Source organism: Cervus elaphus, chromosome 9, assembly GCF_910594005.1.
Source record: "Cervus elaphus chromosome 9, mCerEla1.1, whole genome shotgun sequence".
NCBI classification, from domain to species: domain Eukaryota; kingdom Metazoa; phylum Chordata; class Mammalia; order Artiodactyla; family Cervidae; genus Cervus; species Cervus elaphus.
This window is the reverse complement of record NC_057823.1, coordinates 57,450,439-57,478,073: the sequence shown is the minus strand read 5'-3', so window position 1 is coordinate 57,478,073 and position 27,635 is coordinate 57,450,439.

The following is a 27,635-nucleotide window of genomic DNA, read 5'->3' as shown; positions in this document are numbered from 1 at the left end:
AGCAAGTTTGGCACTGAACTTTTTATAGACACTATTTTCATTTTATTGCAATAAGAACCTATGGGATAGATAATGTTTCTGACATTTGAAGATGACATATGTGATGCATAGAAAGAATAAATTATTTGCCTCAAATGTCACAAACAAGATAGTAGAACAAAGATTTGAACTTGGTTTATTAAACTTTAAAGCTCATACTCATAGCATATCACTCCCCATATTAACCTGTAGCCTTCTACCATGTTATTGGATCGGAGACACTGAAATAAAATTTAAATATAAAAATGAACAATGAATGCCCTTTTTAGGATCCAAAGACTCACTAAATACAGACCTGACAAAACATGACTCATACGCCACTCCAAGACCTTGCTTGGCACTGAAAATGTGACACTTTTTTAAAGTCTTAATGTTGTATCAGAATTGTTTCCAACAAAGACCCATGATCAGAGTTCATAAACAATATGTATATTGTTTGCAATCTCACATCTAGTTTGTCACAATGATTTTTTTACAGGAGGAAATCCCATGGAGAGAGGAGCCTGACTGTCCACAGAGACACACAGAGTCAGACACGGCTGAGCGTCTAAAGACACAAACACACATGCATACCTTGAGAAGGAAAGTTATTTTTCCAAGATCACAGCATTTTAATGGCAGATGCAGCCTGGAAACTGGGTCCCAGACTTCTGACACATGCTCTTTCCACAAATCCTCAACATTTACCCTGACCCTGCTTGTGATCGGGCAGTCTTTGGAAACCACAAATGAGAAGCTACTAGCAGCACACACACCACCGGAGTATTTGTGAACAAAATTCCAACTCTTGCTATGGAGAGGACATACACCACTTTTCAATTAATATTTCTGTGTGGTTCTAAGCTTTCTTTTAGCCTCTTGCCTAAATATGGCTCATTTAACCCAGTTTCGGATACAATCCCCTGACTAATTCACATGGTTTGATCTGCCCTAGTCATAAATTTCTTGTTAAAAGGAACATAAGTTAGATTGGCTAATACTGGCAACATCTCAGAAGGTATCAACATCTGAAACAGAGCATCTGTGGTAGTCACAGTAGGGTAACTGCTATAAAAAGAACAATTCCTAAGCCAGGGGCTATTATTGTATTAACAATAAAAATCAGTTTTTCACTGCCTGAGGTACATAGATGGCAAGGAAAGGATTGATGGTGGAGGGTGGCCTCATTTCACACAATAATTCAGGGTCTCCTGTAACTCTGCACTCATCAGGTAGATGGGAAAAGCAAAAAATATTTGCGATTTCTGTAGGAGCATTTTTAAGGGCAAGGACTCAAAGTGATACAAATTTCTTCCTATTTTCCTTGTCCAGGTCCCAGTCCCATGATCACAATTAGCCATAAGGAAAACTGGGTAATGTGGTGTCAAGCCAGGTGCCCAGGAGGCAAAAGTGTTGGTGCACAGCTTGCTAGTATATCAGCAAAGCCACTAAATTCCCTCCCCATCACAATTCAAATGCACATAGATGCACATACCTACAGAACTGGCTTGAGTAAGGGGACATTCAAACCCTGGCCATACATTAACAAAGAAAACAAACTACAAATCAGGCTAATAGTTATTTTTCATCTGTGCATGAGCTGATAAACATTTGAAGCCATGGAAGATAAAAATGCATCAATTTTAAATAGGAATTTTTTTTTTATCAATCAATTCTGATTCTAGGTACTGACCTAAAGTTAAACAAGTAGAAAATGCACAAGAATATGTGTAAAAAGATGCTCATTATAGCATTATTGGAATAGGAAAATAGTAGATTAAAACGCACATCAATAGAAGATTGATTAGATAAATTATGGTGACTTTATACAATGTAGCACTCTGAGGCTTTAAATACTATAAAGTACTTTCACATACAGTAACATTTCTATAATAACAAGTAGAAAAATAACAAATATAATTTCTGTACATTTATTAGCACCACCCTGAGCCACAAGCATTATGTGGCGGCTGTACAGTGGAGTTGAACAACACAGTAGCCCTGGCAATACCTAAATCAAGGTATGTGTTTACAGCTCTATGTAACTCCTCTCAGTTCTGTTCAATGGATAGTGCTTTACAAACCTGGAGAACAAATGTAATTCCATCTCTTTTATTTTATTCAGTTAATTGCTGGAGTTTTCACCTACCATAATTGTAGAAAATTCAGAATCTCCTTTAAAGGCCCTTCCATCCCTTTGGATAATCCAAGGAAGCCGGGAGCATGAATGGCCAGGATATGAGGGTGTGTGGGAAAGGGGTGGTCTATTTGACTTCCACTCCTATGGGAAATACACTGCAGTGTACTTAGCATATCCTGCCTCCCCGTGGAGTTACTGACAAAGCCACATACTGTCTGAGACAGGGTCAGTCTTCTCTCATCTGGCATCTGCCCCAACCCACCATTAAAAAAGCTTTTAGGTGATGGGACAGCTTTTCTCTAAATTCCCAAAACAAAATTTGTCCAATTGCATGAACTGCCCCTTATCACTCACCAGTTCTTCTGAGGGAGGGTTTCCTCAATGATTTCCCATTATTTTGTCCTTCTAAGGAAGCTTCTCTGAGGGATTTCAGAGTGTGCCCAGGTGAGCTCTTCCTAGAGGAGGGTGGAGGGGGAAATTCCATCAATGATAAGTGATTCTGGCATCATTCACACTAGTAAATGAATGCGCAAAAATCTTACAAAGGTAATACATGTTATATGTACTTCTATAAAGTCCTTCTTTCTCTTCATAGATCATATATATGTATTGTGCACATATATTTTTATATATGATCAACATGTAATATATAAAATGTATACACAATATATATGAAGAGAGATATGTCTAAAGAGCCTCTTGATGAAAGTGAAAGAAGGAGAGTGAAAAAGGTGGCTTAAAGCTCAACATTCAGAAAACTGAGATCATGCCATCCAGTCCTATCACTTCATGGTAAACAGATGGGGAAAAGTTGGAAACAGCGGCAGACTTTATTTTTGGGGGGGGGCTCCAAAATCACTGCAGATAGTGACTGTAGCCATGAAATTAAAAGATGCTTGGTCCTTGGAAGAAAAGTTATGACCAACCTAGACAGCATATTAAAAAGCAGAGACATTACTTTGTTAACAACGGTCTGTCTAGTCAAGGCTATGGTTTTTCTAGTAGTCATGTACGGATGTGAGAGTTGGATTGTAAAGAAAGCTGAGTGCCGAAGAATTGCTGGTTTTGAACTGTGATGTTGGAGAAGACTCTTGAGAGTCCCTTGGAATGCAAGGAGATCCAACCAGTCCATCCTAAAGAGATCAGTCCTGAATATTCATTGGAAGAACTGATGTTGAAGCTGAAACTCCAATAGTTTGGCCACCTGATGCAAAGAACTGACTCATTGGAAAAGACCCTGACACTGGGAAAGATTGAAGGTGGAGGAGAAGGGGATGGCAGAGGATGAGATGGTTGGATGGCATCACCAACTCAATGGAAATGAGTCTGAGTAGACTCCAGGAGTTGGTGATGGACAGGGAGGCCTGGAGTGCTGCAGTCCATGGGGTCGCAAAGAGTCAGACACCACTGAGCGACTGTACTGAGCTGATTGTTACCAAAGAAGACAACAACAACAACAAAAAATGCAGACAAATATTTGTTAGTTAAATATATTTATGCAATAGCCCTAAATTAGAAACAATCTAAGCATTCAAAAATAGTAAACAGTTTGGTAAATTATACGATTATTGAATTGACTATTTTGCAATCTTCCTAGGTGGCTCAGATGGTAAAGAATCCTCCTACAATGCAGGAGACCCAGGTTTGATCCCTTGGTCAGGAAGACCCCCTAGAGAAGGGCATGGCAACCCACTCCAGTATTCTTGCCTGGAGAATCCCATGGACAGATGAGCCTAGTGGGATACAGTCCACAGGGTTGTGAAGAGTCAGACACTTCTGAGCGACTATCATATTTTTCAGTCATTAAAAATTATGCTTATAAAAATATTTATCATGAGAAAGGACTAATATCTTATCAAATAAAATGTTTATTAAATCTTAGCAAATATAATACGATCTCAGTTATGTAAACAAAATATGGATATGTACAGAAATTAACTGACAACATCCTAAAATGTCTTTGGAATATGGAAAGAAAGATTTTCATTTTTCAATTTTTATCATTGTATAGTTCTCAAATATTCTACAAGCAACTCAAGTATTTTCTTATTTGAGAATGTATTGAAATCCTTTCTATTTTCAAAATCCTTATGCTTTCTAAAGAAACAAATTCTCTCCATCTTGGATATACATACTGAGGAATTTTAAGGAAATCATAATAATACACTACAAAAAGTACAACAGCAACAAAACTTTTACATACTTACAATTAACTAAAGAGAAATTATGTATGGAAATCAAACCTATAATTAACTACCAAAAATATATAAAATCTGAAGCCCATTTTAAATTCTGACATACCTATAGCTGGTTACATGCACTAAAGAAAGTCTAATTTTTATTGAGCACCTACATACCCATTAGTCAATCATTTTCACACATGACCTATTCAATCCTCCCAAAAAATTTCAGCTATTATCCCACTTTGACAAAAAAAGAATTGATGCTTTTGAACTGTGGTGTTGGAAAAGACTCATGAGAGTCCCTTGGACTGCAAGGAGCTCAAACCAGTCAATCCTAGTGGAAATCAGTTCTGAATATTCATTGGAAGGACTGATGCTGAAGTTGAAACTCCAATATTTTGGCCACCTGATGTGAAGAACTGACTCATTGAAAAAGACCCTGATGCTGGGAAAGATTGAAGGCAGGAGAAGGGGACAACAGAGGATGAGCTGGTTGGATGGCATCACTGACTTGATGGACATGAGTTTGAGCAAGCTCTGCGAGTTGATGATGGACAGGGAAGCCTTGAGTGCTGCAGTCCATGGGGTTGCAAAGAGTCAGACGTGACTGAGCGACTGAAGTGAACTAACCTGATGTCAGGAAGGATATTCCCAAAATCATACCAGCTGTTGTCTGTAATAGTGATGTTGGTTTTTGCTTATTTTTACTTACGTATTTATAAATAAAATAGTGTTTATTTTACATATTTTTTATGTAAAACTCCCTCTTCCTTACATTTTTACATGCTATATTTTGTCTTTATTTAGATTGTGTGTGGGGGTAATTGAATGTGTATGGGTTCATATCTGAGTAAATCTATGTTAAAATTTGTATTAAGTACCTCAGGTGAAGAGTGTTAGGACACAAATGACTAAGAGTGGTATGTTAGCACTTAAAATTGAAGCAAATTGAGGATCTGAAAGGATGTGGATGGAATGAAGCTACTTTATTCTCTAAGCAATTTTAATTATATGGCTCCTTCTCTTTCTGAGTAACAGGCATGTCTTTGTTCATGTGCCTTCATCCCAGTCCTCTCCCTCCATCCTTTCCAGAGGACCGTTAGTAATCAGTTGTGGTGATATCACATTATGCTTGTGGAAGTGACATCACTTGCTAAGGGTGCCACAAACAGCATGCTGATTGTACAGATATTTGGAAACCTGCAGATGGTGTGTCTGTTAGCAGACAGCCCCAGAAAAATGGAATTCAGATAAGGTTTGGGTTAGAAACTCTTGGGGACAAGGATATATTATTGTTTCACTGTTTTCCACCAAACTTGGCAGTCTTTGCACATAGTAGTCATGATTATCCACCAAACTGAATTGATCTGAATTACTTTATTAATTATAAATTAATCTGCTTCTTTCAGGGCTTGCAGTATCTCATTGTTTTCTCTTCCAACATAAAGTTTCAAAATAAACAAAAAAAAATTAAGGCCATTTCTTAGCATATTTGATACTGTTTAATGTAAATTGAGAATGTAAATGGAAAGGTTTCCAGTTGGCTTTACTTTAAAAAGAAAAAAAAAAAAATGTAAGTTCTTTTTCAGCAAGTGGTCCACTGTGAGCTGTAAAAGAAAGAGCCTGCTTGTGGGGGGAAGGCTCCAGTGAGATGGAAAGATGTTCAGGTGACCGTGTAAATAGATTCTACTTGACAACCTTTCCCACATGGGAGAGGTGCCTTCAGAGCACATAATTTGTTATCAAAACCTTCCAGAAGCAGTGTGGCTGATGCAAGACTCAGATTTCAAACTCATCTGGGTTGAACATGAGGGAAGATCCCTGGGCAATTTAGTTTCTGACTGAAAGTTTAGGGGATCCTCAGCCTTTCTCAAGTTCTGGTTTAGTTGGACAGAGCTGATGTTCAGAGCCCCCTCAACTTATTTTATGAAGTTTCAATCCAGCTCAGTGTGGGCTGTGACAGTTTCCCCTCCAACCATCCGTGGCTGTGAGCTGCTGCTGAATTCAGTCCCCTGCTGATTTAAGTATGATTATTTAAAGATTAAAAGAAAGCTTTACTTCCTAAAACAAAGGTATATTTTCTTTGCCAAAAATTAGGAAATTATATAGTTAAAAAGAACAAAAATAAGAGTACCTACAACTCATTGAATGTATCATCCCCTACACACACCCATACACGCATATGTTTGAATACATGATTCGGGGTAGAATTTTATGTATTACAATATGATTAATATAGGGCTTCCCAGGTGGTGCTAGTGGTAAAGAACCTGCCTGCTGATACAGGAGACAGATGAGACTCCAGTTTAATCTCTGGATTGGGGAGATCCCCTGGAGGAGGGCATGGCAACCCACTCTAGTAATCTTGCCTGGAGAATCCCATGGACAGAGGAGCCTGGAAGGCTACAGTCCATGGGGTTGCAAAGAATCAGACACAACTGAAGTGACTTAGCACATACACGTGATTAATATACACAAACCTATAACATATATATATAAACATATACATATATATATATATATATATATATATATATATATACACATCTTCAATAATATCAGTATCTGGGAATAATGTATTATAACTGATTTGACCCATTTCCTTTATTTTTGTTGATACTTAGCTTGCTTTCAATTTAATCTGGGAGTTGATGACTAAAAAAGAAATAGGGAGGAATCTCAATCAAAGGAACATGGAAGTAGCCAGATAGATACTCAAGGTCTCAAGCGAAGGTATTATCTAAAAGTCTTTAAATCTCATTCATTGTTGGAAGCACCTGTTGTTTTCAAGACAGTACTGTTTTATTTCCAAATAAATAATTACATTTAACTAAAGATTCAAGAAGATTCTACAAGGATATTCTCAATTTCTTAGAACCTTATTTGGAAAGACTTAAATAGTTCAATGTCTATGTATCTAAAATTTTAAAATAATAAAACACACATTCAAACACACACAAACACTATTTGGGGTCCAGAGCCTCACTTAGATCACTGGTATGGACACATTTCTCCCCTTCTAGTGGGAAAAATGTTCCTCATTTGCAAAATAAGACAAGCACTACATGATCTCTTCTAACTCTAAGGTTAGAAGTTCTACTAAAAAAAAAGATTTAAAAGTCTCTTAAAATTCCAATATGTATTTCTTAAAAAAATTTCTTGGAAAAACCACTAGAGTAGTATTTCAAAGTCAAAATAAATGGTTAAATCAAGTCTTCTCACAAAACTGGGATATTAATAAATTTGATTTTTGAAAAGGTATGAGTAGGGAAAGTAACATACAAAATCAAGATTTTGACAAAATTTTATTGTTTTTTAAATCCATGAGCATGTTGTATGATCAAAAGCATCTTCTTTGCTTTTTTCTGCTTCTGATTCAGGATGTTAATGACAATGCTTGTGGTTGTGTTGTCTACATACTCTTACATTTTGAATTCTGTGAAACAGTTCTCCATGTAAATGAGAACAATTCAAGAAATGCCATAGCACTCTCTGATCTCTCTCTAAAGAGACACCTATATTTTATACTCAAACAGAACAGATGATACAGGTACCTTGACAGCACTGGGTATGGACTTTCTTTTCACCATGACTACAAGTAGATGTAAGGAAATGTCAAAATGGCAGACTCAGACAGAGTTACAAAATAGTTATGCATGGTGGAGAGGCAGCTTTGATACAGTGGAAGGATGTTTGATATCCAAAGGTCTAGATTCAAATTTTGGGTCTGTAAATCCCTAAAGGGATTTTAGGTTAGTCCTTTAACTGTCATAGTGTGGATATAAGAATAAGATGAAATAATGAATGGAAATAAAAGCAAAGAAAATAAAAAATCCACACCACAAAATTTGAAAAATGAGAGCAAAATCAGTGAAATAGAAAACTGATAAAATAGAGATTAATCCATGGCTGATTCATGTCAATGTATGGCAAAAACCACCACAATATTCTAAAGTAATTAGCCTCCAATTAATAAAAATAAATGAAAAAAAAAAAGAACCTAAAGTTGACTCTTTTAAAAGATTAATAACATTAATAAACCTTTAACTAGACTCATCAAGCAAAAAGAAAAACACACATGAATTAGCCATATCAGTAATGAATAAGTGGGTCATTATCTAGATATCCCAGTCATTAAAAGTTAACAAGATAATATAAAATACAAATTTATGACAATAAGATTATCATACATAAAAACACAAACGATATAACTCACAAACTGGCAATATTGACATAAGGGAATTAGAAAACATGGATCGTCCTAAAAATGTTTTTAAAAGCCCTTCAGTTATAACAAAAATGCTTACTATTGAATTATCTTGGCATGTTTGTTAAACACTGACCATAATTACACTGATTTATTTCTGAATTTTCAATTATATTCCATTAATCTATATCTCAATCCTTATGCCAGTACTGTGCCTGGTTACTGTTACTTTATAATAAGTTTTTTTTAATTTATTTTTTTTATGCAATGATAATTGCTTTACAGAATTTTGGTGTTTTTTTGTCAAACCTCAACATGAATCAGCCATAGGTATATGTACATCTCCTCCGTTTTGAACCTCCCTCCCATCTCCCTCCCCATCCCACCCTTTTAGGTTGATATAGAGCCTCTGTTTGAGTATCCAGAGCCATACAGTAAATTCCCGGTGGCTATCTATTTTACATATAGTAATGTAAGGTTCCATGTTACTCTCTCCATACACCTCACCCTCTCCTCCCCTCTCCCCATGTCCGTAAGTCTATTCTCTATGTCTGTTTCTCCATTGCTGCCCTGTAAATAAATTCTTCAGTATCATTTTTCTAAATTCTGTATGTGAGTGTTAGAATATAATATTTATCTTTCTTTCTCTGACTCACTTCACTATGTATAATAGGTTCTAGGTTCATCCACATCATTAGAACTGACTCAAATGTATTCCTATTTATGGGTGAGTACCCAAGTAAGACAGTAGGTGTTGCGAGAGGGCATCAGAGGGCAGACACACTAAAGCCATAATCACAGAAAACTAGCCAATCTGATCACAGGACCACAGTCGTGTCTAACTCAATGAAACTAAGCCATGCCATGTGGGGCCCCCCAAGACGGTCAGGTCGTGGTGGAGAGGTCTGACAGAATGTGGTCCACTGGAGAAGGAAATGGCAACAACTTCAGTATTCTTGGTTGAGAACCCCATGAACAGTATGAGAAAGCAAAATGACAGGATACTGAAAGAGGAACTCCCCAGGTTGGTAGGTGCCCAATGCACTACTGGATCAGTAGAGAAATAACTCCAGAAAGAAAGAAGGGATGGAGCCAAAGCAAAAACAATACCCAGCTGTGGATGGGACTGGTGGTAGAAGCAAGGTCTGATGCTGCAAAGAGCAATATTGCATAGGAACCTGGAATGTTAGGTCCATGAATCAAGGCAAATTGGAAGTGGTCAAACAGGAGATGGCAAGAGTGAATGTTGACATTCTAGGAATCAGCGAACTAAAAAGGACTGGAATGGGTGAATTTAACTCAGATGACCATTATATCTACTACTGTGGGCAGGAATCCCTTAGAAGAAATGGAGTACCCATCATAGTCAACAAAAGAGTCCGAAATGGAGTACTTGGATGCAATCTCAAAAACAACAGAATGATCTCTGTTCCTTTCCAAGGCAAACCATTCGCATCATGGTAATCCAAGCCTATGCCCCAACTAGTAATGCTGAAGAAGCTGAAGTTGAATGGGTCTATGAAGACCTACAAGACCTTTTAGAAGTAACACCCAAAAAAGATGTCTTTTTCATTATAGGGGACTGGAATGCAAAAGTAGGAAGTCAAGAAATACCTGGAGTAACAGGCAAATTTGGCCTTGGAGTACGGAATGAAGCAGGGGAAGGCTAATAGAGTTTTGCCAAGAGAACACACTGTTCATAGCAAACACCCTCTTCCAACAACACAAGAGAAGACTCTACACATGGACATCACCAGATGATTAACATCAAAATCAGATTGATTATATTTTTTGCAGCCAAAGATGGAGAAGCTCTATACAGTCAGCAAAAACAAGACCAGGAGCTGACTGTGGCTCAGATCATGAACCCCTTATTGCCAAATTCAGACTTAAACTGAAGAAAGTAGGGAAAACCACTAGACCATTCAGGTATGACCTAAATCAAATCACTTATGACTATACAGTGGAAGTGAGAAATAGATTTAAGGGACTAGATCTGATAGACAGAGAGCCTGATGAACTATGGATGGAGGTTCGTGACATTGTACAGGAGACAGGGATCAGGACCATCCCCATGGAAAAGAAATGCAAAAAGGTAAAATGGTTGTCTGAGGAGGCCTTACAAATAGCTGTGAAAAGAAGAGAAGAGAAAAGCAAAGGAGAAAAGGAAAGATATTCACATTTGAATGCAGAGTTCCAAAGAATAGCCAGGAGAGATAAGAAAGCCTTTCTCAGCAATCAATGCAAAGAAATAGAGGAAAACAACAGAATGGGAAAGGCTAAAGATCTCTTCAAGAAAATTAGAGATATCAAGGGAACATTTCAGGCAAATATGAGTTTGATAAAGGACAGAAATGGTATGGACTTAACAGAAGCAGAAGATATTAAGAAGAGGTGGCAAGAATACACAGAAGAACTCTACAAAGAAGATCTTCATGAGCCAGATAATCACAATGGTGTGATCACTGACTTAGAGCCAGACATCCTGGAATGTGAAGTCAAGTGGGCCTTAGAAAGCATCACTACAAACAAAGCTAGTGGAGGTGATGGAATTCCAGTTGAGCTATTTCAAATCCTGAAAGATGATGCTGTGAAAGTGCTGCACTCAATATGCCAGCAAATTTGGAAAACTCAGCAGTGGCCACAGGACTGGAAAAGGTCAGTTTTCATTCCAATCCCTAAGAAAGGCAATCCCAAAGAATGCTCAAACTACCGCACAATTGCGCTCATTTCACACGCTAGTAAAGTAATGCTCAAAATTCTCCAAGCCAGGCTTCAGCAATACGTGAACCATGAACTTCCAGATGTTCAAGCTGGTGTTAGAAAAGGCAGAGGAACCAGAGATCAAATTGCCAATATCTGCTGGATCATCAAAAAAGCAAGAGAGTTCCAGAAAAACATCTATTTCTGCTTTATTGACTATGCAAAAGCCTTCAACTGTGTGGATCACAATAAACTGTGGAAAATTCTGAAAGAGATGGGAATACCAGGCCACCTGATCTGCCTCTTGAGAAACCTGTATGCAGGTCAGGAAGCAATAGTTAGGACTGCACATGGAACAACAGACTGGTTCCAAATAGGCAAAGGAGTACGTCAAGGCTGTATGTTGTCACCCTACTTGTTTAACTTATATGCAGAGTAACTCATGAGAAACACTGGGCTGGAAGAAGCACAAACTGGAATCAAGTTTGCTGGGAGAAATATCAATAACCTCAGATATGCAAATGACACCACCCTTATGGCAGAGAGTGAAGAGGAACTGAAAAGCCTCTTGATGAGGTGAAAGAGGAGAGTGAAAAACTTGGCTTAAAGCTTAACATTCAGAAAACTAAGATCATGGCATCTGGTCCCATCACCTCATGGGAAATAGATGGGGAAACAGTGGAAACAGTGTCAAAATTTAATTTTTTGGGTTCCAAAATCACTGCCAGTGGTGACTGCAGCCACGAAATTAAAAGACACTTACTCCTTGGAAGGAAATTTATGACCAACCTAGACAGCATATTAAAAAGCAGAGACATTACTTTGCCAACAAAGGTCCGTCTGGTCAAGGCTATGGTTTTTCCAGTGGTCATGTATGGATGTGAGAGTTGGACTGTGAAGAAAGCTGAGCGCCGAAAAATTGATGCTTTTGAATTGTGGTGTTGGAGAAGACTCTTGAGAGTCCCTTGGACTGCAAGGAGATCCAACCAGTCCATCTTAAGGGAGATCAGTCCTGGGTGTTCATTGGAAGGACTGATGCTGAAGCTGAAACTCCAGAGTTTTGGCCACCTCATGCAAAGGGTTGACTCATTTGAAAAGACCCTGATGCTGGGAGGGATTGGGGGCAGGAGGAGAAGGGGACGACAGAGGATAAGATGGCTGGATGGCATCACCGTCTCAATGGGTATGAGGTTGAGTAAACTCCGGGAGTTGGTGATGTACAGGGAGGCCTAGCATGCTGTGATTCATGGGGTCACAAAGAGTCGGACACGACTGAGCGACTGAACTGAACTGAACTGAATATTCCATTGTGTATATGTACCACAACTTCCTTATCCATTCATCTGTCAGCGGACATCTAGGTTGCTTCCATGTCTAGCCTTTTTAAATAGTGCTGCAATGAATAGTGGGATACACGTGTCTTTTTCAATTCCTCAGGGTATATGCCTAGGAGTGGGATTGCTGGGTCATTTGGTGGTTTTATTCCTGTTTTTTTTTAAGGAATATCGATACCATCTTCCATAGTGGCTGTATGAATTTATATTTCCACTAACAGTACAAGAGCATTCCCTTCTCTCCACACCCTCTTCATCATTTATTGTTTGTTGACTTTCTGTTGATGGCCATTCTGCCTGGTATGAGGTGATGTCTCATTGTGGTTTTGATTCAGTTTCTCTAATAATGAGTTATCTTGTGCATCTTTCCATGTGTTTGTTAGCCAACTGTATGTCTTCTTTGGAGAAATGTCTGTTTAGTTTTTTTCCCCACTTTTTGACTGGGTTGTTTGTTTTTCTGGTATTGAGCTGTATGAGCTGCTTGTATATTTTGGAAATTAATCCTTTGTCATTTGTTTCATTTGCTGTTATTACTCCAAATCTGAGGGTTGTCTTTTCACCTTGCTAATAGTTTTCTTTGCTGTGCAAGAGTTTTTAGGTTTAATCAGGTCCTAGTTTTTTTACTTTCATTTTTATTTCCATTACTCTGGGAGGTGGGTCATGGAGGATCTTGCTTTGATTTATATCATCGAGTGTTCTGCCTATGTTTTCCTCTAAGAGTTTTATCATTTGCGGTCTTACATTTAAGTCTTCAATACATTTTGAGTTTATCTTTGTGTATGGTGTTAGGAAGTGTTCTCATTTCATTCTTTTACATGTAGTTGTCCAGTTTTCCCAGCACCATTTACTGAAGAGGCTGTCTTTACCCCATTGTATATTCTTGCCTCCTTTGTAAAAAATGAGGTACCCACGGTGCATGGATTTATTTCTGGGCTTTCTATCTTGTTCCATTGGTCTATATTTCTGTTTTTGTGCCAGTATCATACTGTCTTGATGACTGTAGCTTTGTAGTATAATCTGAATTTAGGAAGGTTGATACCTACAGCTCCATTCTTCTTTCTCAAGACTGCTTTGGCTATTCAGGGTCTTTTGTGTTTCCATATGAACTGTGAGAATTTTTGTTCTAGTTCTGTGAAAAATGCCATTGGTAGTTTGATAGGGATTGCACTGAATCTGTAGATTGCCTCTCTAGTATAGTTATTTTCACAATATTGATTCTTCCTAACCAGGATCATGGAATATCTCTCCATGAGTTTATGTCATCTTTGATTTCTATCATTAGTGTCTTATAATTTTCCATGTACAGTTATTTTGTCTCCTTAGGTAAGTTTATTCCTAGATCTTTAATTCTTCTTGTTGCAGTGGTGAATGGGATTGATTCCTTAATTTCTCTCTTTCTGATTTTTCATTGTTAGTACATAGAAATGCAAGTGATTTCTGTGCATTGATTTTGTATCCTGCAACTTTACTAAATTCACTGATTAGCTATAGTAATTTTCTGATACTATCTTTAGGGTTTTCTATGTACAGTATCATCTCATCTGAAAATAGTGAGAGCTTTACTTCTTCTCTTCCAATCTATTCATTTCTTTTTCTTCTCTGATTGCTATAACTAGGACTTCCAGAATTATGTTGAATAACAGTGATGAAAGTGGACACCCTTGTCTTGTTCCTGATTTTTGGTGGAATGCTTTCAGTTATTCACCATTGAGAATACTGTTTGCTATAGACTTATCATATATGGCCTTTACTATGTTGAGTTAGGTTCCTTCTATGCCCATTTTTTGAAGAGTTTTCATTATAAATAGGTGCTGAATTTTGTCAAAGCCTTTTTCTGCATCTATTGAGATTATCATATATTTTTTTTGTCTTTCAATTTGTTAATATGGTATATCATGTTGATCAATTTGCATATATTGAAGAATCCTTGAACTCCTGGAATAAACCCAACTTGATTATGGTGTATGAGCTTTCTGATGTGTTGTTGAATTCTGTTTCCTAAAATTTTGTTGAGGCTTTTTGCATCTATGTTCATCAGTGATATTGACCTATAGTTTTCTTTTTTTATGTTGTCTTTGTCAGGCTGGTATCAGGATGATGGTGGTCTCATAGAATGGGTTTGGAAGTGTTCCCTCCTCTGCAATTTTTTGAAAGAGTTTTAGAAGGATAGTCATTAGCTCTTCTCAAAATGCTTGCTAGAATTCTGTGAAGCCATCTGGTCCTGGGCTTTTGTTTTTTTGGGAGAATTTTTATCACAGGTTCAATTTCAGTGCTTGTAATTGGGTTGTTCATAATTTCTATTCCTTCCTGGTTCAGTCTTGGAAGATTGAATTTTTCTAAGGATCTGTTCATTTCATCCAGGTTATCTATTTTATTGCCATGTAGTTGTTTATAATAGTCTATTATAATCCTTTGAATTTCTACATTGTCTGTTGTAACCTCTCCTTGTTAATTTCTAATTTTGTTGATTTGATTCTTCTCTTTTTTTTTTTCTTGATGAGTCTGGAGAAAGGTTTGTCAATTATGTTTATCTTTTCAAAGAACCAGCTTTCCATTTCATTAATCTTACTATTGTTTCTTTCATTTATTTTTCATTTATTTCTGCTCAGATCTATATGATTTCTTTCCTTCTAGTAATTTTGGGGCTTTTTTGTTTTCCTCTTTCCAGTTGCTTTAGTTGTAAAGTTAGGTTATCTATTCGATGTTTTTCTTGTTTCTTGAGATAGGATTGCATTGCTATAAACTTCCCTCTTAGGACTGCTTTTGCCGCATCCCATAGGTTTTGAGTTGTCATGTTTTCATTGTCATCTATTTCCAGAAAAAAAATTTTTTTAATCCAAGAAAGCCTTTGTATTTTTTTCAGTTATATATTTATTTTTTACTTTACAATATAGTATTGGTTTTTCCATACACTGGCATGAATCCACCTGGGTGTACATGTGTTCCCCATCCTAAATCCCCCTCTCACCTCCCTCCCCATCCCATCCCTCTGGGTCATCCCAGTGCACCAGCCCTGAGCACCCTGTATCATGCATTGAACCTGGTAGAAATTTTTGATTTCCCTTTTGATTTCTTCAGTAATCTGTTGGTTATTTAGAAATGTGTTGTTTAATTTCCATGTGTTTGTGTTTCTTACAGTATTTTTCTTGTAATTAATACCTAGTCTCATAGTGTTATGGTTAGGGAAGATGCTTGATATGATTTCAATTTTCTTAAATTTACTGAGGTTTGATTTGTGACCCAGGATGTGGTCTAACCTGGAGAATGTTCTATGTTCACTTGAGAAGAAGATGTATTCTTCTGCATTTGGTTGGAATGTCCTAAAGATATCAATAAGATCCATCTCATCTAATGCATCATTTAAGATTTGTGTTTCCTTACTGATTTTCTGTTTTGATGATCTGTCCATTCGTGTGAGTCAGGCATTAAATTCTCCTATTATTATTGTGTTATTGTCAATTCCTCCTATTATGTCTGTTAGTGTTTGTCTTATGTATGCAGGTGCTCCTATGTTGGGTGCATAGATATTTACAATTGTTATGTCTTCCTCTTGGATTGATCCCTTGATCGTTATGTAGTGTCCTTCCTCATCTCTTGTAATATTCTTTACTTTAGGGTCTATTTTGTCTGATATGAAAATTGCTACTCCAGATTTCTTTTGCTTCCCATTTGCATGGAATATATTTTTCCATCCTCTCACTTTCAGTCTATATTTGTCTTGAGGTCTGGAGTGGGTTTCTTGTAGACAGCATATATATGGGTCTTGTTTTTGTATCCATTCAGCCAGTCTGTGTCTTTTGGTTGGAGCATTTAATCCATTTACACATAAAGTAATTATTGATATATAGGAATATATCTATATATATATAGATATATTCCTATTGCCATATTCTTAATTGTTTGGGGTTAATTTTGTAGATCTTTTTCTCTTCTCTTGTATTTCTTGACTCTGTAAGTCCCTTTAACATTTATTCTAAACCTGGTTTTGTGATACTGAATTCTTTTAACTTCTGTTTGTCTGAAAAGCTTTTGATTTCTCCATCAATTTTGAATGAGATCATTGCTGGGTACAGTAATCTTGGTTAGAGATTTTTCCCTTCAGTACTTTAAATATATCCTGCCATTCCCTTCTGGCCTGCAGAGTTACTGCTGAAAGATAAGCTATTAAGCGAATAGGGTTTCCTTCATGTGTTACTTATTGCTTATCCCTTGCTGCTTTTAATCTTCTTTCTTTGTGTTTAGTCTTTTTGAGTTTGATTAATATGTGTCTTGGTGTGTTTCTCCTTGGGTTTATCCTGTATGGGACTCTTTGTGCCTGTTGGACTTGATTGACTATTTCCTTTTCCATGTTGGGGAAATTTTCAACTATAATCTCTTCAAAAATTTTCTCATACCCTTTCTTTTTCTCTTCTTCTCCTGGACCCCTATAATTTGAATGCTGGTGCATTTGATATTGTCACAGAGGTCTCTGAGACTGTCCTCAGTTCTTTTCATTCTTTTTACTTTATTCTGCTCTTCAGAAGTTATTTCCACCATTTTATCTTCCAGCTCATTGATTCATTCTTCTCCTTCAGATATTCTGCTATTGATTCCTCTAGAGTATTTTTAATTTCAATGATTGTATTGTTGGTCTTTGCATATTTATTCCTTAATTCTTCTAGGGATTGTTAATTGAGTCTTGCATTTTCTCCATTTTGTTGTCAAGGTTCTTGATCATCTCTACTATCATTATTCTGAATTCTTTTCAAATAGTTTGCCTATTTCCTTTTCATTTATTTGGACTTCTGTGTTTCTAGTTTGTTCCTTTATTTGTGCAGCATTTTTCTGCCTTTTCACTATTTTTTTTTTTTTTTTTTACTTATTGTGTTTGAGGTCTCCTTTGCTCAGGCTTCAAGGTTGAATTCTTTCTTCCTTTTGGTTTCTGCACTCTAATGTTGGTCCAGTGGTTTGTGTAAGCTTCATATAGGGTGAGATTTGTGCTGACTTTTTGTTTGTTTCTTTTTCCTCTGATGGGCAAGGCTGAGTGAGGTGCTAATCCTTTCTGCTGATGATTGGGTTTGTATTTTTGTTTTGTTTGTTGTTTAGATGAGGCATCCTGCTGAGGGTGCTATTGGTGGTTGTGTGATGTCCAGTCTTGTATTACAGTGGTTTCTTCTGTGTGAGTTTTCACTATTTGATACCCCCTGGGTTAGTTCTCTGGTAGTTTAGAGTCTTGGGTTCAGTGCTCCCACTCCAAAGGCCCAGGGCTTGATCTCCTAAATCAATTTGTATTTGGAATCCCAAATAACATGCTAGTTCCAAAAGCGTAGGATGGTAGTCTCTCCCAAAAAAGCATAGTAAGTTTTGATATTCAAAAGTGTGAATCTTCCTACTTGGTTTTTCTTTTTCAAATTGTTTTGCCTTTCTTAAGCCCTTTGCAGTTTCAGTTGAATTTTAGAATCAGCTTTTACATTTATATAAAAACGGCTTGGATTTTTCTGGTGGCACAGTGGATGAGGATCTGCCTGCCAATGAGGAGGACACAGGCTCAATCCATGGTCCAGAAAGATTCCACATGCTGTGGAGCAACAAAGACCATGTGCCACAATTACTGTAGCCTGCACATTCCTGTGTGCTGTGAGCACCTGTGCTGCAACTACTGAAGGCCATGCATGCTAGAGCCAGCAAGTTGCAACTACTGAGCCCACATGCCGCAACTACTGAAACCTGTGCACCTGAAGTCTATGATCCCCACAAGAGAAGCCACCACTACAAAAAGCCCATGAGCCACAACTAGAGACTGGCTCTTCCTCTCCACAACTAGAGAAAGCCCATGTGTAGCAATGAAGACCCAGTGCAGCCAAAAATAAATAAATAAATATAACAGTGAATAAATGTCAATTTTTTTTAATTTAATAATGGATTTTGGTAGAATTTGCATTAATTTGAAGATCGTTTTAGGCAGTATGGGTAATTTAAAAATATTAACTCTTCCTACCTATTAACATGAAATATCTATTTATTTAGGTCTTTAATATTTTTCATCAATGTTTTGTGTGAGGTGTACATATATCAGATAAATAAATATTTATGCAATGTATATATAAACACTGACATATGTTGAATTCCAGAAGAAAATATTATATTAAATTTTTAAGAGGAAAATATATTTTTTATATTTATCCATTTCTCAGATATTTACCCTCTGTGTTGTTTCTATATTTGTAAAACTCCAAGTCTTCCCTTTAGTATGAAGAACTTATTTCAGCATTTCTTGTAGCATATTGACAATGCTTCTGTTAATTTTTCATTATCTGAGAATATCTTTCTTTTGCCTTCATTTCTGGAGAATGTGTTTGTTGAATATAGAATTCTGTATTAATAGTTCTTTTACTTAATTACTGAGAGATGTTTCCACTATCTTCTGTTCTCTGTAACTTCTGTTCAAAGACTTATAAACATCAATGAATAGGCAGGTTACATACTGAGAGGAAAGATTCATAACACTTATTTCTGAAAATGGACTTGTATCCCAGTTATATGAAGAATGTTAATTCAACAATATAAATAAAAATAACCCAATAAAATTTGGTGAAAAGTCTTGAAAACATGCCTTACAAAGGAATATTACAAGTTACCAGTAAGCATGTGAAAAATGTTCAACAGCATTAGTCAGCAACAGAATACAAATTAAAATCACAATGAGATTCCACTTCACATGCAGAAAAATTGCTAAGACTGACAAAACAAAATATTGACAAAGGTGTGGAACATGAGAAGACATACTTTGCTGATGAAGTATAAAGTGGTAATCTACTGTGAAAACTGTTAGCTTCTTTCAAAGTTAAAACATAAATCTGCCCAATGACTCTTCTGCTTCACTGATAAGGCATTTACCTGAGAAAAATAAAAACATATGCCCACATATAGACCAGGATAAGAGTGTTCATAGTAGTTTTCTTGATAAAAGCCACAAGCTGGAAAATAACCAAATGTTCATCAGCAAGAAAATGATTAGACAAATCATGGTATATTAGTAAAATGAAGAGTCATTCAGCTGCTAATACACACAATAACAATATTCTCAAATATATACTCCTGAACATTCTGCAGCTCACATAGAAGAGCATATGCTATAGAAAATTATGTTTATATAAAGTTCTAGATCAGGCTAAACTATGGTGTTAGCCATATGGTGATAGATGTTAGAAGCTCTGTTGTCTCTCAGGGGAGATTGAGGAAAGGCAAGAAACTTAGATATTTGTGTGGGTTCCACAGTTGTCTGTATTTGTAAAATTAATTGTCTACTTTAGACATGTACATGTTACTTTATTTAAATTATACCTCAATTTTTAAGAAAGAACAAAAGTGAATAGAGACTATACAAAAAAAAGAAGTTTTAAAAGTTAATGAAAATTAATTCAACAATATCTGAGGTTAATTTCAAAGAAGACATTCTGAACATACACCTCCCATTTGAAAATCCAGAATATCCACCTGATGCAATCAATCCTCATAAGACATAACAAGCTTGGTTCCTAGAGTCCTGGTATGTCAATACTCCCTTGACAAACTGACCCAAGCAGTCATCATTCTGCTACAAAAGCACCACAATATCTTCTGGAAGACAGCTTCTAGTTTTGGATTTGCAAGTATAGAAAAAAATAGAGTCTGTATAGGAGAAAATTGTTTTTCACCAGGCTGCTTTCCCCTGAGAAAATCCTTCAAAATGTTGCTCAATAAGCACAGTGTATAGATAATAGAAGAAATATATCCATTCTTTGTGATTCAGGGTCCAACGTGGTTGACTAATATGTATCTACTTAGAATACACACACATAACATTTGTTACAATCTTACATGTTCAGAGAATGAGGGAGGCAGTGGACTAATATAATAATAGTAACATATAGATAGGCTATTATTACATTATCTCAATTAATAGCCTTCTATTTTCTTCCCATGTCCTTTTTCCTAGTCCAATTCCAACACACTATGTTATGTTCATTTCAATCTGCCATCTGCCCGCCACACGATGAGAGTGGCTCTCATAAAGGTCACCAATGATATTTACCTGGCTGTATCCAGTGGATACTTTCCAGTCTCTAGTGATGACAGTCTCTTTCTTAATGTCCCTTGCTGTTTCATAATTCCCCTCTCCATTTCTGGAGGCTTTTTGTAAATCCTTTTAGGTCTCATATGCCTCTATCAAACCATTAAAACTTGGCATTGTTCAAGTCTAGGTCCAAAACTCTGTTTTTCTCACCCTATAATCTTTATGAAAAACATCAATCATCTATACCTTTATGCCTCTCAAGTTCATATTCCCTTCTGAAACTTTTTTCTCCCTGAAGGTCAGACCTGCATATATAACTCTTTAAGGAAATTTCAATTTGGATGATTCACAGATGCCTCAATTTAGGTCTGAATTTTATAATATGAAGTTCATGATCTGAGCCACAGTTAGCCACCAGTCTTGTTTTTGCTGACTGGATAGAGCTTCTCCATCTTCTGCTGCAAAGAATATAGTCAATCTGATTTCAGAATTGACCATCTGGTGATGTCCATATGTAGAGTTTTCTCCTGTGATGTTTGAAGAGGGTGTTTGCTATGACCAGTGTGTTCTCTTGGCAAAACTCTGTTAGCCTTTGCCCTGCCTCATTTTGTACTCCAAGGCCAAATTTGTCTGTTACTCCAGGTATCTCTTGACTTCCCACTTTTGCATTCCAGTCACCTACGATGAAAAGGACATCTGTTTTGGGTGTTAGTTCTAGAAGGTCTTGTAGGTCTTCATAAACTGTTCAATTTCAGCTTCTCCAGCATTACTGGTTGGGGCATAGACTTGTATTACTGTGGTATTGAATGGTTTGCCTTGGAAACAGAGATCATTCTGTCATTTTTGAGACTGCACCCAAGTACTGCATTTCAGACTCTTTTGTTGACTATGATGGCTACTCCATTTCTTCTAAGGGATTCTACCCCACAGTAATAGACATAATGGTCATCTGAATTAAATTTGCACATTCCAGTCCATTTTAGTTTGCTGATTCCTAAAATGTCAATGTTCACTCTTGCCATCTCCTGTTTGACCACTTCCAATTTACCTTGATTCATGGACCTACCATTTCAAATTCCTATGCAATATTGCTCTCTACAGCATCAGACTTTACAGATGGTTGGATGGCATCACCAACTTGATAGACATGAGTTTGAGCAAGCTCTGGAAGTTGGTAATGGACAGGGAAGCCGGGCGTGCTGCAGTCCATGGAGTCGCAAAGAGTCGGACCCAAGTGAGTGACTGAATTGACAGATGCCTCATTCTCAATATATTAACAACTGAGCTCATGATCTTTGTACTGGCAATACCTCAACTTACTCCTCCTCCTGATTTCAATGTCATATCTACCTAAGATATCCAAACCTCTCCTCTCTGTTCACATGCCTCATAAATCCCTCTGGTATCATGTGGTTCAAGGTACTATCATCTCTTCCCAGATTGCAGATAATTCCTATAACAGTTCACCAGAGCAACAAGAGTGATCTTTCAAAGCAAATCTGATCTTGTCACTCATGCTGGAAATAGCCCCTTCTTTTGTCTCCTAATCCCATATTCAAGTTGTGAAAGTGTTAGTCACTCAGTCGTGTCCAACTCTTTGTGACCCCATGGACTCAGTCGTGTCCAACTCTTTGTGACCCCATGGACTCAGTCGTGTCCAACTCTTTGTGACCCCATGGACTCAGTCGTGTCCAACTCTTTGGAGCCCCCTGGGATTTCTGTCCTTGGGATTTCCCAGGAAAGAATATTGGAGTGGGTTGCCATTCCCTTCTCTAGGGGATCTTCTTGACCCAGGGATCGAACCTAGGTCTCCTGCATTGCAGGCAGATTCTTTACTGTTTGAGGCATGAAGGAAGCCCCATATTCAAGTTAATTGATTATTAGTTTGTACTTTACAAGCCTTCAAAACTTATATAAAATGCTAAAAACCCTTTTTATGGTCACCCAGTCTGGCTCTTCTCCTTGTAATCACATTTAGAAGAATACCCCTCTTCAACCTCTTGTCCCAATTACTGTGGAATAATTAATTTTGAAATTATTTATTCCATTCACCTCTCCCCAACTAGAATGCCAGTTTAATGAAGAGAATAATCATGTCTATTTACCTGTTTGTTCTATTTATAGCTCTTAGACCAGTACTTGGCACATGGCATGCACCAGTAAATGTTATTGAATTACTTTGTTGTTCTCTCCAGTCAGCATCCTCTCCGTCCTCTGCCCTGGTGCCCTTCACTGAGCCAATACTTCTGGCCTTGTATATCCTTTTAACTCTTCTCTAGGACGTCACTCATTCAGAAAGCCATCCCTGTTGTCTCTGGACATCTCACCCCTGTGCTCCTATGGTTCCCTGTATATTCCTATTTTATATATATCATATAATTTTATTTTTTCTGAGCACCTATGTTTATTACCTGTCAATTTCTGAGGAGAGGAATTCTGTGCTTCATGTACATATACACAAGGATTGGCCATAGTAATGATTCAATAAATATTCATTAAATGAACCAATGAGTTAGTAATTTGATATGATCCTTCATTTTGTAGGTAAAGAAATCAAGATTTAAGAAGTTAGATGGTTTTCAGAATATCTGATGTTAGAATTCAACATCTTTTCACTTGTTACTATAACTCATTCTTCTTCTTGGCCCGAAACAGTGAAATTCCATGTAATTCCAAGGTTCCTGTTCAAAGACCCTCCTCTGTTCAACAGATGGTCACAGGCAATAAAATGATCAGATTCAACTTTTGCCTACTTTCGTCTACCTTTTCTCCTTTGGAAAGAAATTGTAATACTATTTTTAGAACTAAAAGTGGGATGAAAAAGGAGAAGAGTAAAAAATAGTCTTGCATAATTTGCTGATGGAATAAACAAGCCCTGCATAATTGAGAACAGCCTGGGTTTTAACATGCTTCAAATCTCCATGAATCAGGAGGCATTTGCACTTGCATGAGTGAAAATGTCAGGGAATGATTCTGAAAGGCCTCGTTTGAGAGTGAAATGTTTCTGGGTCTAAAATCCATTTTACTGAGCAAACTACACTAGTCATAAAGCCTAAGAGGTTTTCATTTCCATAATTTTATCAAGTTGTTTTCAGAAGAAGTAGAAAAAATCCAAGCTTATAAATTTAGACCTTCATAACTCAGCAAGAAATATATTTTAAATAATAGCTCTGACTGCCTTGACAAAGAAAATTGACAACTTTGTGTGAGGCTTCTCATGAAGTTTTGTCTAGCCTCTCAGCTGGATAATTTCAATACTTTGGAATTATATCATATTGTGTAGCATCTCTATCTTTGCAGTAATTTCCTTTTGCTTTCTGAATTTCTGAGAACAGCAAAAGATCCAGCTCACTCACGTAATTCATTCAACAAATAAATTAGAGATTCATTAATAATATATAGATTTTACCTTTTATGTGTTAAGGAATTTTCTAGAAATTATATAAATACCAATGAATGAACCATATAAAAGTCTTTACCTTCATGTAGTCAACTTTGTGATGGAGAAAGACTGACGATAAATAAATTAGGAATTAAGAAATAGGGAATATCCAATTTTAATAAATAAAGTAAAACAGGGAATTATGGTAGAAAGAGAGGAAACTGAGTTACATTTTTTAATAGAATGATTAAATGATCAGTTTTCACTGAGCTATTATTATTTGGGCTGAGATCTGAAGGAAGTGAACTAGTACATAAGATATGAAATATGAACTTGCACAGTAGATATGCAAACAAGATATTTCATATTTCATATCTAGTGTGCAAACTGGAGGACACTTTACAAAAGAACTGGGCAGTCCTTTCAGAATCTCAAGATCTTGAAAGACATGGGAATACTAAGGGATTGTCACAGATTGGAGAAGCCTAAGGAGACATGTTAACTAATGCTATCTGGTAACCTGGATTGAATCCTGGAATAGAAAACAAGGACTTAGTGAACAGGCTAGTGAAATTCAAATAAAGTCTGCAGTTCAGTGACTGTATTATACCCATATTAATTTATTAGTTTTGATAATTGTGCCATGGTTATGTAAGATATTAATATTAAAGGAAGGTGGATGAAGGGTATGTGGAGACTCTGTACTACTTCTGCAACTCTTCTCTAAGTCTTTAATTATCTCACCATAAGAAGTAAAACTAAGTACATGTACTATGGAAAGAGTCTTCTGAGGAGAGGGAAGAGCTTAGTGCAAAGGTTTCCAGCCTATCAGAAAAGGATGAAAGACACAGTGTGGCTGAGTTGAGTGGGCAGTGGAGGAGAAAAACAGAACGTGTAACACAAGCAGGAGTGTGCAGGGCTCTGCACGCCATTATTTGGGCTTTTACTTTCACTTTGAGTTACACAGAAGCTATCAGAACTTTGCTATCTCAGCAAAGAAACATCATGATCTGACTGTGATTTTAAGAGCATCATTCAGGCTTCTGTGTGGATGGGCTAATGAAGCAAGTCAGGGGAGAAGTGATGGTGGCTTGGACTGGGGTGTAGCAGTGGAGGTGAATTAGTGAATTGACAGACTATCAATTCTGCCTATCAAACTTGAAAGTAGAGCAAACCGTTCTCAGCAAATGTGAAAGGTGTGAGTTTTTCTTTCTCTCTGGCTTCCCACTTCTGCGTTCTTCCATCTTAGCCATGTATGATTCATTTTCAATTTCTCCCTCTATAACATGGAGAAGGTACTTGGTTTAGATGGCCACCATCTTGATTTATGCTAGTTCTAAGGAAGTAGTGCTTATAATCTCCCTTTGGAGAAAATTAACTCATTTTTGACTGGGGAATTTGCAGAAACTAATGCACATGACTGATGATTTTTATTTTGGTCAGCCCAAATTTAATTCTGTTATTTCACTAATACTTTGCAGGTTATTATATGCAATAGTTATACCTGACACACCTATAAAGTCTTCTCTAGCACCTTGTCTCAGAAGATACCATGTCTCTCTGGACAATCAAAGAAAGCATCTGCATAAAATTCACTGAAAAATTCTTTATTCACTCAAAATTTCACAATTCATCTATCATTTTTTGAAACTTTTGTGATAATAAATTCCATAAAAACATCTGCTTCATTGACTACAATAAAGCCTTTAGCATAGTGGATCATAACAAACTATGGAAAATTCTTCAAGAGAATACTAGACCACATTACCAGTCTCCTGAGAAACCTGAATGCGGGTCAGAACTGGACATAGAACAAATGACTGGTTTAAAATTGGGAAAGGAGTAAGACAAAGCTATATTGTCAACCATGCAGAGTACCTCATGTGAAGTGCTGGGCTGGATAAATCACAAGCTGGAATCAAGATTGCCAGAAGAAATATCAACAATCTCAGAGATGAAGATGAAACCACCATAATGGCTGAAAGTGAAGAGGAACCAAAGAGCCTCTTGATGAGGGTGAAAGAGAAGAGTGAAAAGTTGGCTTAAAATTCAACATTCAAAAAACTAAGATTATAGCATCTGGTCCCATCACTTCATGGCAAGTAGATAGGGAAAAAGTGGAAACAGTCACAGATTTTATTTTCTTTGGCTCCAAAATCCCTGAATACAATAACTGCAGCCATGAAATTAAAAGATGCTTGCTCCATCAAAGGAAAGCTTTGACAAACTGAGACAGCAAATTGAAAAGTAGAGACATCACTTTGCCAACAAAGGTCTGTAGAATAAATCAAGGCTATGATTTTTCCAATAGTCATGTACAGATGTGAGATTTGGACCATAAAGAAGGCTGAGTGCAGAAAAATTGATGCTTTAAAACTCTGGTGGTGGAAAAGACTCTTGAGAGTCCCTTGAACAGCAAGGAGATCAAACCAGTCAATCCTAAAGGAAATCAACTCTGAATATTCATTGGAAGGACAGATGCTGAAGCTGAAGCTCCAATAATCTGGTTACCTAATGTGATGAGCTGACTCACTGGAAAAGACCCTGATGCTGGGAAAGATTAAGGGCAGGAAGAGAAGGGGTGACAGAGAATGAGATAATTAGATGACACCATCAACACCATGGACATGAGTGTGAACAAACTCCAGGAGACAGTGCAGGACAGGGAAGCCTGGTGTGCTGGAGGCCATGGGGTCACAAAGAGTTGGACACCACTTAGCAATTAAACAACAACAACATGATAAGAAACTTGCATTTATAATACACACAAGGTTGGAACAAAAACCTAAGGGAGCCAAATGTGAAGGATAACAACAATCATATGTTGTATAATGAACCCTTGATCAGTTTTAAGCCCTAACAATTCCACACGGTGATGGTAGCAGTATCACTCTTTAAAAATGTATTCATATATTTACAGCCAATAATGTGCTAATATGATTGATTCATTCACTGTAAGCCAGTAAGACCTTGATAAATCCCCCTTCCTAGGAGATGTTTAGAAGGCCACCAGGAAAACGGAACTATGTATCTACACATATTCAAAGGAATGGATAACTAATTTTTACTGACAGTTCAGAGTGAGAAAGACACGGGCATGAGTCTTTCACAGCACCTCGCCCTTTCCCCCATTCCACAGGATCTCCATGAGTTTAGTCAATGCACACCCCTGGAGTACACCAATAGGCTACCCATTTTATTTATTTTTTTAAATTTTTTTCCATTTATTTTTATTAGTTGGAGGCTAATTACTTTACAATATTGTAGTGGTTTTTGTCATACATTGACATGAATCAGCCTAGGCTACCCATTTTAAAAGACCTTTAATACCCTAAGGATCCACCATAGCTGCAGAGAGAAAGACTTGCTATTCTCAGACAGCCCTAGCAAGTATTAGTATAGTGGGTTACCAGGGCCAGGTCATTTCTACTCAAAGTGGAACTCCTCTTCAGGGTCATATTTACCGGGTAGCTCTCCTTTGGGTTGGCTGAGATGTAGTCAGATCTGCTCATGGTCTGAGACAATCCTGGCTCAATCTTATTTCTCTTTCATTTCCTAAATATCACACACACATTTTAGTCTGAAAGCTAACATTTAAACCTCCCGTTTCATCTTTCATGCCTGTTTCAGTGC